Below are 13,183 nucleotides of genomic sequence, written 5' to 3'. Positions count from 1 at the left end.
CAGCAAGTAGAACATACAAGTATGATTGTATGTTCTACTTCTCAAAAACTAACACGTAGTCGGTACTGGTGCTCTGGATGTGATTGTGGTGTTCATCCTGGTTGCTACAATACCTTAGAACACTTCAGGAGGCCTGTAGGGGGAGGCAGAAGAAAGAGGGTAGTGCAGCAATCAGAATCTGACTTTGACTAAGTTTCTTTAGTCAAATTAAATATGTATATAAACAAAAGGACCATAATAGGATTTTTTACTATTCATAACTATTATAACAGACATCTTGCTTTTGTGAGGTTATATGTACATCCAAACCAATATTGTTTCAGAAGTGTTTACTTTGAATGTATCCATTGTGCAAATTTTGGTGTGCAGAACATTTTTTTTAGTTTTTATATTTTGTGTGTTTAGTTTTAGTTCAAAAGGCTTTGAAGTGACATTTTTATTGTTCACAATGAAATTTGAAACAATTTGTATATTTTGAAATATTTATAACCATGTTTTAAAACGCATTTACAACCTCACCATCTAAAATAAAAACTAAAAGAAAAACAATTATCTATTACTCATCAAGCCTTTTTTTAGAGAAAACTATTAAGTGTTTTGAATTATCTTTATTTCCTAAAGTATGTTTTTCTGAAAAGAATTAAATATAACACATGATCTTTGAATGCATATTTGTATCTAAAAAGTGGCTTTTAAGAAACTATGCATTTTGCTTCAAAACAGCCCTGCACTTTAATATGATTTAATTACCACTTGGAGGGTTACTACTCATATTTTACTGGGGATAGACCCACAGTGATTACACTTCAAAGTTTGCTCCTGTTTTATTTAAAATTTATGTGGTTTTTAAAGAAAGTATATAAGTTTTGTACACCAATCTGTGAAGAAAGTTGGCTTGGTTTAGCATCAGGTGACATTTTCAACAAAAATAATAACTGTGGAGAAGTTATCATAGAAAACTATTTTAATTTTCCAATCCCACAAGATTATTCACTTAGAGATAAGAGGAATCTTTATCAGCAATAGTGAAAAGGAGGGCCTGGCTGGCAGAAATTTGACCTTTGTACTGCTGTGAACTGTGGACAACTAGATCACTCTTATCTCTTAACTGTAAAGCTCTCTGTTGTTTGATTGTATATAAAGTAGACTCCATTTAATAAGTTTGTTTAATGAATTAATGATATTGAAATCTTTGAAACTTTTATTTTTGTTAGTTTTATTATTATTTTTTTTTTCATATTAGTTAGCACACTTCAGTAGAGGCAATCATAAGCTAGGGGGAGGTAGCTATATACTTGGCAGACACTTCAAATATCAATGCAGAAGAGATTGATATATCTGACCATTGCTTGGAAGGCGAATGTGAATCTGCATTGGTCAAACTAAATGTAGTAAACCAATCAATCTACATAATAGGAATCTATCGACCACCAAGCGGATCAGTTAATCAAGCCATGGATATTCTATTAGAAATTCTCACTACAACGCATGCAGAAAAGAAATCATTGGTAATAATGGGAGATGTCAATATCGACAGATTAAAATTAAACTCCGACAACAAGATCTTTGAAGAAGAATTACTTTCTTACGGAATAACAAGACTTCCCCTCCCAGCTACTCGAATAACGGCAACATCAAAGACCTCTATTGACTGCATTTGTACAGACATTCAACACGGCAATATGGACTATACAATAGTTGAAGCCGGAATATCGGACCACACAGGTCAAATATGCAGCCTTCCAACTACACTAGAAAATACCAGAAGAAACCCTAGTTCTTTTAACCGAAAATTTAATACAGAAAACCTTGACTGCTTCAAAAGTGAGCTTGTAAATGAGGACTGGAGTTGTGTACTCAAGGCTAACGATGCTGAAGAAGCTTACAACGAATTTATAAGGCTGTGACAAGAACTTTAGATTATGCATGCCCAAAGAAAAGAATCAGATTTAAACACAGTTCTAAGCCAAAATTAGTTTATGATGATGAGGCTAATCAGCTGAAAGGTGAATATCTTAAAAGCTTTTTACAAGTATGAGATGACAAGAAACCCAAGTGACAAGGATACAATGGTATCTGCTAAAAGAAAATATGACAACAAACTCAGACATCTCAAACTAAACAGCACAGAAGAACTCATAAATAAATCAAGTAACAAATCAAAGGCTCTTTGGAATGTCATCAATGCAGAAAAGCAATGTAAGAAAAACCAGTACCACCTTACTCGATTAGAAGTGAATGGGAATATAGAAGAGGATCCGACATGCATTGCTAATCACCTTAACAAATATTTTGTGGAAATTGCTGACTCCACACTGAAAGAAAGTCGAAATCAGCTACACAACCCAGTTATTGTAACTCATCTGAACAGTAACCAGAACTCAATTATCACCCCCCTTATTTTAACTCCAACTGATGAAAATGAAGTACTGAAGACAATAGCTACCCTTAAACCTACACTATCTTCTGGCATAGATGAAGTTCCAGCTAAAGCTATAAAACTCTGTGCGAATCAACTAGTAACACCACTGGTCTATATTATTAACAAATCATTCAGTTTAGGCCAATTTCCTTCTGCTCTCAAAATTTCAAAAATTTATCCGAAATTCAAACAAGGATCTACTACAGACCCAAAAAATTACAGACCTATTTCACTGGTTTCAACTTTCTCTAAAATAATAGAAAAATTGCTCTAACAAGAATGTTGAATCATCTTGAAATGCATGATCTATTAACCAAAAACCAACATGGTTTCCTTAAAGGAAGATCAACCATAAGTGCAATAACAGACATAGTTGAATCTATTACAGATCAACTGGAAGTAAACAACCTTGTTTCAACAGTGTTATTGGACTACAGCAAGGTATTCGACTGTTTGGGCCACGATCTAATACTGCAAAAACTGACTGGCTTGGGATTTCGAGGGAAGGCAAGAGACTGGGTAGCTAGCTATCTGAATGACCATAGACAGTATGTGGAGGTCCAAAAAACATTTATTGGCAGAAAATCTACATTCAGATCAAATGCAATACCAGTAAAAAGAGGAGTGCCCCAGGGCTCTGTTCTTGGTCCTTTCTTGTTTGTGCTTTTTACAAATGACTTTCCCAGTTTTATTAAAAATGACAACATAGAGGCAACAATGTATGCAGATGACACTACATTAATTATCAACAGTAACAATTCACAAGACCTGGTCACAAACATTACCTCAACTACTGACAAAGCACTTCAATATTGCCCCCAGAACGATTTAGCTATCAACCCTAAAAAGACTATACATATAAATTTTAGTCGCAGACAAGATGACATACCCGACATTCCTAACATCTCTACTGACCAACAAGCAAGACTGCTAGTATTAACAATAGATGCAGATCTCTCATGGACTAGTCATGTGGATTTACTGAGTAAAAAGCTAAGTTCAGGAATCTATGTTATTAGAAGAGTGAAGTGGATAGGAGGTTTTGCTGCAGCTAAAGCAGCATACCACGCTCTAGTAGAATCCCACATCCGCTATGGGATAACTCTGTGGGGAGGGACATCTGAACGGAATCTAAACAGAATTCTTGTCCTCCAGAAAAAAGCAGTAAGGGCACTAGCTGACTTAAGCCCAACAGAGAGCTGCAGAGAAGCCTATAAATCGTTGAAGATCCTAACGGTCACAGCCATGTACATACATGCAGTGGTTGTGCATGGTGACCAACTGGGACTCCCTAGGGGACTCCCTTTGGACTACCACCTTCCCTTGCACCATACCACCAAGTACACAAAAAAGCCATCTTATGCGGGGCAGAGATTCTACAACTCGCTGCCAGATTTCTTGAAACGCCTAAGAGGGAAAGATCTTCACAGACAACTACAAAGCTGGCTGATAGAGCAACCAATATATACAACTCAAGAATTTTTTTATTTGATTTGATCTGTAAAGCAAGAAACCTCAAGATCATAAACTTTGTAAAATTGACGCCATTACATTTCCTTGTGATTTTGTAAATAAAGAGATTCTGATTTCTGATATATATTTATTGTGACTTTATTCCTATTAATATTTTTTGAACTAAATAAGTTATTCCTGTAGACTTTCCATTTGTCACTTATTCATAACAATAGGGTTTTTATTTTTTTATCAATACAATGAAAAGGAAAATAGTAAAACATCCCTGTGGAATAAGTATGAAAAACATTAAGAAAATGTCTCCATCTATTCTTTGTCATGGTAGCTGTTCATTGTGGCATCACATAAAATGTATTGGTGTGAATAATCATGAACTTACTAAAATAAGTGAACATAAATCAGAATGGATTTGTAAAGTTTGCTCGTTTAACCCAAAAGTTCAAAATGGACAAGACGGTTTTATTTCTATTGTATCCCTAGAAGATGACCTTAATATAAATAACGAAATTAACAAAACCCTAACAGAATCAATAGAAAGCCTTAATTTAGTAATAAATACATTAAATAAGGATTTGGTTGATGCTAACGTTGAAATTAAAAGGTTATTAAATGAAAACTCATATCTTCAATCACTAATACGCCAAAGGAAAGAAAAGATAAAAAAATGCAAAAAAGTAAATATAAATCTATGGAATATATTAAGACATCTTCCCCCTCAGTTAAAGAATATTTCAATAGACAGAAAAAGACAACTAAAAAATATATTGCCACCTACTTTTTTAATTCTTCTTAATAATAGCTTCCAACCTCTTGAGTGTGTTGAAAATATCCACTCTATTAGCAATTTAAAAACCCCTATTTCAAATCACTTACTGGACCTTCTAAAACTCAACACAGAACTAAAAGTAAAAATAAAAATGACAAAGTGATTGATGAAGACACAAAAAGTCGATCAAAATAAAAATGTTGATGGCAGACAGTCATTGAAAATATTTGGGGCATATTTTACAAAACAGACTTGGTTGTGAATACAAGGTAACAGTTGTGAGTAGTTCTGGGGAACCATTTAATTATGTTTCAAAAAATATCCTAGAACTGACATAAGATTTCACTTTCAATGACAAGAGGTTACATTTTTGGCTGGGACTAATGACATTGATAATTCATCCAATAAACCCGATAATTGTGATTTTGAAATCTTCAGTACAGTTACACAGACTACAAATTTAAGTTTAATAAGCATCCCTTTTAGGTTCGATACACCATTTCTGAACGATGCAATCAAAAAAATAAACAATAACCTTAAACTAATTTCAGACAGTATAAATGTGTGTTCTTTTATTGATTTAAAATCTATGCAGAGACATCATCATACAAAACATGGACTCCATTTTAATTTACCAGGAAAACACCATCTTGCACATGTAATAACCAAACATCTAAAATAGAATGATATTAAAAAAAGTCAAGTAAAGAGACATTTGTAGATTCCATTAAAGCAAGTCAGAATGCCAGCAGCACTACTCATCAAACTCTAGACCAAACAACAGACATTTTTTGTGAGCCAAAAGTTCTGTTTGCAGCAACGGTTGATCTCTCAGCTGATATTTTTATTCATAATCAACCATCTTCTCTGACATCTCTTAAAGATTTCCCCCCCCCCCTCTTTCACAACCAGTTTTCATTTATCATAATGTTAAAGATGTATATATAATACAAATACAAATGACTTAGTTCAAAGTGAAGATTTTTTTAGAAAGGACAAGCTGAATAAATTATCAATATATAGTAGCAGTAATTTTGATATGAATAATAAAAAAGCATTTGATGACAATCTTTACATTATCCATTTCAATATTCAAGGACTTAAAAGCAAATTTCTGCTAGAAACCTTTCTTATGAATTTAATCCTTTGAACCCCAGACCAAAATATTGATGGTGGGAAAACGTACCAAAACCATTTGACCTAAGAACTACAGAGAATCCCCGGAGCAGAAACAGCTGTATTGCATACTGTTCGTAAAAAATTAATATTTTTGCTATTTTTTATGCTATTGTCTTGTATTACACACCAAAATGTCCAGAATGAAATTGTGTACACAGAAAAAGTTTAGTCTGAAGTATAAAAAATTGTTTAACAACATTAAAATAACTTTAAAATATATGTTTATAGATTTTTAGGTAAAAAAATAGATTTTAACATTTTTTAATTCAAAAATAAGAAAAATTTTTACCATGGGCACCCACATTTTATTTTTCTAAATTTAGTTTTATGTATGTACAAAAACAATTATATTGATATCTCTAAAGATAAAGATTTTGCAACCGCGATCTCACTGAGTCCGGTTGGTCATTGTCCGGAGTAGGCCTAGCGGCGGCGTTACCGCGAGAAGTAGATAGCTGACTAAATGGCATTACCTCGTCATCTGAGTCCGAGATAGTTGGCCTATAGGTAGGATCAACATCAGTGTCATCACTGAAAATTGATGAGACGTCAGACCAATCGTCATCTGATAGGTCAACATCCAGTTGTCTGTCCAATTCATTTGGGTGATTTACAATGTTGTCACTCATTGTTCACAGAACTGATTATTACTATAAGATTAAAACTAAAGAAAAAGTGACTAAAAACAGTCCTCAATTACAACATTTAACTCAATTCACACGCACAAAGACAATATAAGTATCATTAGACCGCTTTGTAAACAAATACAGCTGAAGCAACAAAGAGTAATATATTTTTTTGAGCATAGATGTTATTTTAAATACACTATATTACTAACAAAAAATTTGTATTTTACTAAAATACTCATAAATATGTATTAATACTCGTAAAATAAGTATTTTACGGTTTCAAATAAATATCTATTAAACGCATATACCATGGCGACGATATCACGTCGCCCAGGGATTCTCGCATCTTCATTGGCGACGATTCATCGCCGCCGCGGGGATCTTTGCGTATTTTCTCAGCGATGATATTTCGTCGCCTGGGGTTCAAAGGGTTAAAGAATCCATATATAAAAAAAGTAATCTGAGCAGTGGTTATCTGCAAATGAGATAAAGGTATCTCATCCTCATGGTTATTATTGTCCAAGTTTTGACTGTAGGGAAAATAAAATTAGAGGTTGTTCATTAATATTTATTAAAGATTTACTCCAAACCAGAGCTTGTGATGTAAGCAAGTTTTGTCAGAAAGTCCATTTTGAAGCATCTGCTATTATTATTGAAGAATTAAAAATAATATTGGTCTCACTATATCACTCAACAGCTGGTGACCCAGAAAGATTTTTTACAATCTTAGATAGCTTTTTTGATTATATATGTAACTAATCAAGCTACACTATTGTAGAAGAAGGAGATTTAAATACAAATTTCGACATAACAAAAAATAAAAAACAGTTTTACAGTTTTGTAATATCCTACACCAATATAACTTTTATTGTTTGAATCAGAAACCTACTAATTTGAGGAAGTAATTGCTTAGATAATGTATTTATTAATAATCATAGCCTAAAACTCATGTGAACTAATGGAATTTCCATACTCTGACCACGATGAACTTATAAAAAATGTAAATATTGTGCAGAAATCATCCTCGGATCTTTTTTGTTTTTTGTATGACAAGCCTAAAGTTATATTGCCTAAATTTTCTATCAAGAACGTGTTTGAAAGTTTAGCATCCTATGACTGGGAAAGTTCGATTTCCTTAGAAGTTTAGAATGGTGCCGAGAGTGTTTGATTCATTGTTTACAGTCTTATTAAATAACATTTATCATATTAAGATAGTAAGAAAGTCCAAACCAAAGCAGAATAAAAATAAGAAACACTCTTGGTATGGTCATGCCTTAGCTGTTATGAAAGGTAATTTACTTGGACTAAACCATTTGTTTATAGCAACTAATGACAAGCAACAATTTGACAGTATGAATAGACAATATAAACTATTTATTAGAAACACTAAGTTAAATTATAAAGTTAAGATTATTGAAGAAAACACAAATAAATGTAAAGCTGCGTGGGCGATAATATAAAGTAATACTTATAGTATAAAAAATAATGTACCAAGTATCAACAATCCATCAGAAACTTTCAGTAATTTTTTGTTGGCTCTGTAGAGAATATAAAAAATAGTATAGGCACTTTTAGTATTCATCCACATCAGCTGCTTGAAAACTAATCCAATCCTCACAATAATTGGGGGAATTATCAATGGAAAGAAGTAACTGTTGATGAGGTCTTACAAGCTTTCTTGAGATTAAAAAACTCTGATAGTTATGATATTTATGGTATTTCTAATAATTTAATGAAAAATATTAGTTTTTTTCTTTATCAATGCGTTAACTGGTTGTATAAACCTTTGTTTTAACAAAGGAGTATTTTCAAATATTTTAAAATGTTCAAAGGTCTGACCCATTTATAAAAATGGTCTAAGAGATAGACCTGAGAGCTACAGGCCTGTATCATTGATTCCAGTGTTGTCTAAAGTTGTTGAAGTTTTAGTATACAATCAGCTACGTAGTTTCCTAGAAACCAATCAAATTCTTTGTATGTCTCAGTATGGTTATAGAAGGAGTAAATCGACTATTGAGGCAATGGAACAAATATATTAAGTGATGTTTTCACAGCTTTTGAGAATAAAACATTTGCTTGAGCCACTCTGTGTGACCTCAGTAAGGCATTTGACTGTGTGTCATAATGATCTTATTATGAAATTAAAATATTACGGTGTGCTAGGTTTTCTGCTTTCATTTCTCAAATCATACCTTTGTGACCGTACTCAAAAAGTGTGTGTTAATGAGGTACGGTGAAAAGAAACAGAAGTTAAGTGGGATATCCCCCAGGGCTCTTTCTTGGGCCCTTTGTTGTTTTTAATATCAATTAATGACTTGCCTCATTCACTAATTCCATTAACAACTTTATATGCAAATGACACTACTTTTTTAAATGTAAGCCAAAACATAAATCAACTAAAAGAAATTGTTCATAAAACAGTGACTGATTCTTCACAGTGGTTTATATTGAATGGATTTCTATTAAATACAGAAATAACTAAAAACATACTGTTTAGCTTAAGACCAGTGGATGTTGAAGATGAGGATTTGGTTAGTAAAGTTAAGTTTTTAGGAATGTTCCTTGATAATAAATTGATTTGGGGTACACATGTGGATTATATAGCTTCAAAATTGTCAAGAACAACTTATTTATTAAGATGTATTATGTTTTTGTTCCTAAAACTATGTAAGAATTGCTTATTTCTCCTACTTCCAGTCTATTCTAAGGTATGGTCTCATACTATGGGGTAATTGCAGTAGGATAAATGAAATTTTAAATGCTCAAGAAAAAGCTGTAAGAATTATTTCAGAATCAAACCAACGTAGACCCCTTTTCATAGCTCAGGAAATACCAACGGTAATCAATTTGTATATTTTTGATTTGATAGTGTAAATTATGAAAAACCCAGATAAATTAGACTTCAGATCCAATATTCATAACTACAATACCAGTAATTGAAATAATTTGAAAATTGAATTTAATCGTCTAAGTAAAACCATGAACAGTCACAAAAGTAATTTCATTAAGTTTTCAATAAATTAATACTATTGGTTGATAAATATCCTGACTCAATTTTCAGAAAGAAGCTTTATAGGTGGTTACTGGTTAATCCTTTTTACAGCCTTCATGAGCTTTTTTGGAGTTAATCAAATTGCTTTTTGAGAATTGTTTACTCTATAGAGTTGTTTATCTCAACTCTTTACAGTTGCTTTTTTATTGTTATTTTAAAATATTATATAAACTATTGTTGTTATTTACTAGTTGTTATTGTTAGTTTATTTATAAATATTTGATTAATTATTGAATTTTAGTTTTGTTGATTAATTTCATTGTTTTAAATTTTGTAATTGTCATTTAATTGAAGTAATTTATTTTAGCTAATTTATGGCGTCATTTTAACAACTCCTTTTACACCTTAACATACAAAGATTGCCAAATTATAAAAAAGTATGAATTTGGAATGTAATAGTTCATCTGTAATTTATAGTATATCTATATTTATACATATATCTAGACTTGGTGTTGTGCTGCAATACTGACGTTGTTAATATTTGTAAAAAGTCTTAAAACAATAAATTGATCGATTGAATACTCAAACTAGCAGTGTTGACAATACACATCCACAACTGAGATCGGTAGTGCTTTCTTGTAATTACAAGTAATCAATGATCACTCAAACTAGCTGGGCTAGTGATATACGTTCATAAATGAGGATGGTAGAGCTAGTCCATAATTAGTTCAACTCAATACAAACTTTCACCATCACTCAAACTAGATAGCTTTAATACATTTATATATATAGTTATTTAACATTGTGTGTAATTTAAATTGAGTTTTGCTATTTCATTGATTGTTCTTAGCAGATTATTGCAGCCCGCACCAAAATAGTCCAATGACATTTGAGGCAGTAATGCCATATCGCTGCAAACCACCAGCTGATTACACTATGACGTGGCTATGTTCACATAATGCCTGCTTAATTTACATGTTGCCTGCAAAATAGATCATTAAAATTATATATATATATATATATATATATATATATACACGAGGGCTGTTCAGAAAGTAACCTCCGGTTGGTCACAGTGCGGGTAGTGGAGGGGAGTAGCGCGCCATCTGTGCATTCACGCACTAAGCAGGTCAGTCGGCATCAAGCTGTAGTCGAGTGAACATCGTACCTGCGCTAGTTTAGTTTTTGTGGCAGTTTGAAATGTGTGCTGCAATAGAAAATACCGCCAAATGTGAAGTGCGTGCTGTTATACGGTTTTTTACAGCCAAAGGATACTCTGCAGCAGCTATTCATCGTGAGCTTTGTGCCGTGTACAGACCACAAGTTATGAGTGAAGGAGTTGTCCGTGAATGGGTACGTTTATTTAAAAGTGGACGAGAAAACGTTCATGATGAAGAGAGGAGTGGTAGACCATCCTTGGTGACTGACGAACTCGTTCAGACAGTTGATGCAAAAGTTCGTGAAAATCGACGTTTCACAATGGCGGAGTTGTCTACTGATTTTCCACAGATTTCTAAGACTCTTTTGTACGAGATAGTGACAGCAAGATTGGGTTACCGTAAGTTATGTGCACGATGGGTGCCCAAAATTCTTACCGACCACCACAAAACTCAAAGAATGGCCTCTGCATTAGACTTTCTGTCACGTTATGCGGACGAAGGAGAACCATTGTTAAACAGAATCGTGACCGGTGACGAAACCTGGATTAAGTACGTAAACCCTGAGACAAAAGAAACAATCAAAGATGTGGGCACATTCAGATTCGCCTACCAAACCAAAAAAAGCCCGGCAAGATTTTTCTGCCAGAAAACTGATGGCAACGGTGTTTTGGGATGCCAAAGGGGTGTTGTTGGTTGAATTCATGGAACGTGGGACGACCATTAATCAAGACGTGTACTGTGAAACACTAAAAACATTACGACGGGCTATACAGAACAAACGCCGTGGTATGCTGACTTCCGGTATCGTTTTTTTGCACGATAACGCCCGTCCTCACTCTGCTTGCAGAACAACAGCCCTTCTTAAGTCCTTCAAGTGGGACGTTTTCAACCATCCACCTTACAGCCCAGATCTGGCGCCAAGCGACTATCACCTCTTCATGCATATGAAGAAATGGCTCGGGTCCCAGCGGTTTGATGACGACGAAGAGCTCAAAGATGCGGTCACAGGCTGGCTCAAGGCACAGGCGGGTGATTTTTATGCAGAAGGAATTTCAAAGCTTGTGAAGAGATACGATAAGTGCCTCAATCGTGATGGAGACTATGTCGAAAAAATAGTGCAAAGATGTAGTTGTAAGATGTATATATTAAAATATTTTTACTTAACTTGGTGTATTTTTTTCAATCGACCGGAGGTTACTTTCTGAACAGCCCTCGTATATACTTTTGTTTATGGTTACAGCTGAATGTGGTTGTGTATTGCAACAGACTTTGAAACGCATCTGTAATTTTCGATACAGATAAAACTGACAACAGGGTTGGGCTCTGGGTTTAGGAGGATTCAGAGGCAACAACCAGCAACCAAATTTTATAAGATTAGTTTCTATTTTTTGTTTAAAAAAGGACAGGCAAACCCCCTTTTTAGCCTTTTTCTGCCCATACTCATGGACCACTGAACTGCTCAAGGATGTTATCAAATAAAATAAGAGTCTTTACTGTACAATGTCGAAAGTACTGATAACGTCTGCAGCGATGCAGGACTTGAACCTGCATTATCTGTAACTCACATCCAGTCTGGTACTTGAACCTTTGCTATCTGTAACTCAGATGCAAAGTCCGATACTTGAACCTGTGCTATCTATAACTCATATACAAAATCTGGTACTTGAACTTACGCTATCTGTAACTCACATCCAGTCCGATGCTTGAACCTGTGCTATCTATAACTCATATACAAAATCTGGTACTTGAACTTACGCTATCTGTAACTCAGATGCAAAGTCCGATACTTGAACCTGTGCTATCTATAACTCATATACAAAATCTGGTACTTGAACTTACGCTATCTGTAACTCACATCCAGTCCGATACTTGAACCTGTGATATCTATAACTCATATACAAAATCTGGTACTTGAACTTACGCTATCTGTAACTCAGATGCAAAGTCCGATACTTGAACCTGTGCTATCTATAACTCATATACAAAATCTGGTACTTGAACTTACGCTATCTGTAACTCAGATGCAAAGTCCGATACTTGAACCTGTGCTATCTATAACTCATATACAAAATCTGGTACTTGAACTTACGCTATCTGTAACTCAGATGCAAAGTCCGATACTTGAACCTGTGCTCTCTATAACTCATATACAAAATCTGGTACTTGAACTTACGCTATCTGTAACTCAGATGCAAAGTCCGATACTTGAACCTGTGCTATCTATAACTCATATACAAAATCTGGTACTTGAACTTACGCTATCTGTAACTCACATCCAGTCCGATACTTGAACCTGTGCTATCTATAACTCATATACAAAATCTGGTACTTGAACTTACGCTATCTGTAACTCAGATCTAAAGTCCGATGCATTAGACCTTGAGGCCACCGGCTCTTCCATTAGTAAGTTCCAACTTTGCTGTATAAAAAAAAAACAAATTGTTTAATTTTTTTTTAATACAGTGCAGAAATTGAAAATAAAAGATAAAGAAAATCAAAGAAAGCTATTCAAAACAGTAATACAATTGTATTCATGAAGATTTTTACCGAAAGTGAATGATA

General features: G+C 33.9%; 1 protein-coding gene across 3 annotated transcripts in view; it reads right to left on the bottom strand.

Annotated features, from left to right (window-relative positions):
• The window catches only part of LOC124353923 (meiosis regulator and mRNA stability factor 1-like), a 98,591-nt gene that overhangs the window by 10,099 nt on the left and 75,309 nt on the right, over window positions 1–13,183 (bottom strand). The window contains exon 28 of one of the 3 annotated variants that reach the window (XR_006921644.1): window positions 12,961–13,040. The exons of the other annotated variants lie outside the window; for them this stretch is intronic. The gene's annotated coding sequence lies outside the window, so the exon portion shown is untranslated. The remainder of the gene's footprint in view (window positions 1–12,960; window positions 13,041–13,183) is intronic. 3 annotated transcript variants of the gene reach the window in all.

Source organism: Homalodisca vitripennis, chromosome 2 (assembly GCF_021130785.1).
Source record: "Homalodisca vitripennis isolate AUS2020 chromosome 2, UT_GWSS_2.1, whole genome shotgun sequence".
Taxonomy (NCBI): Eukaryota; Metazoa; Arthropoda; class Insecta; order Hemiptera; family Cicadellidae; genus Homalodisca; species Homalodisca vitripennis.
Note: the sequence above shows the minus strand (reverse complement) of the source record. Positions and strands in the feature narration are given on the sequence as shown.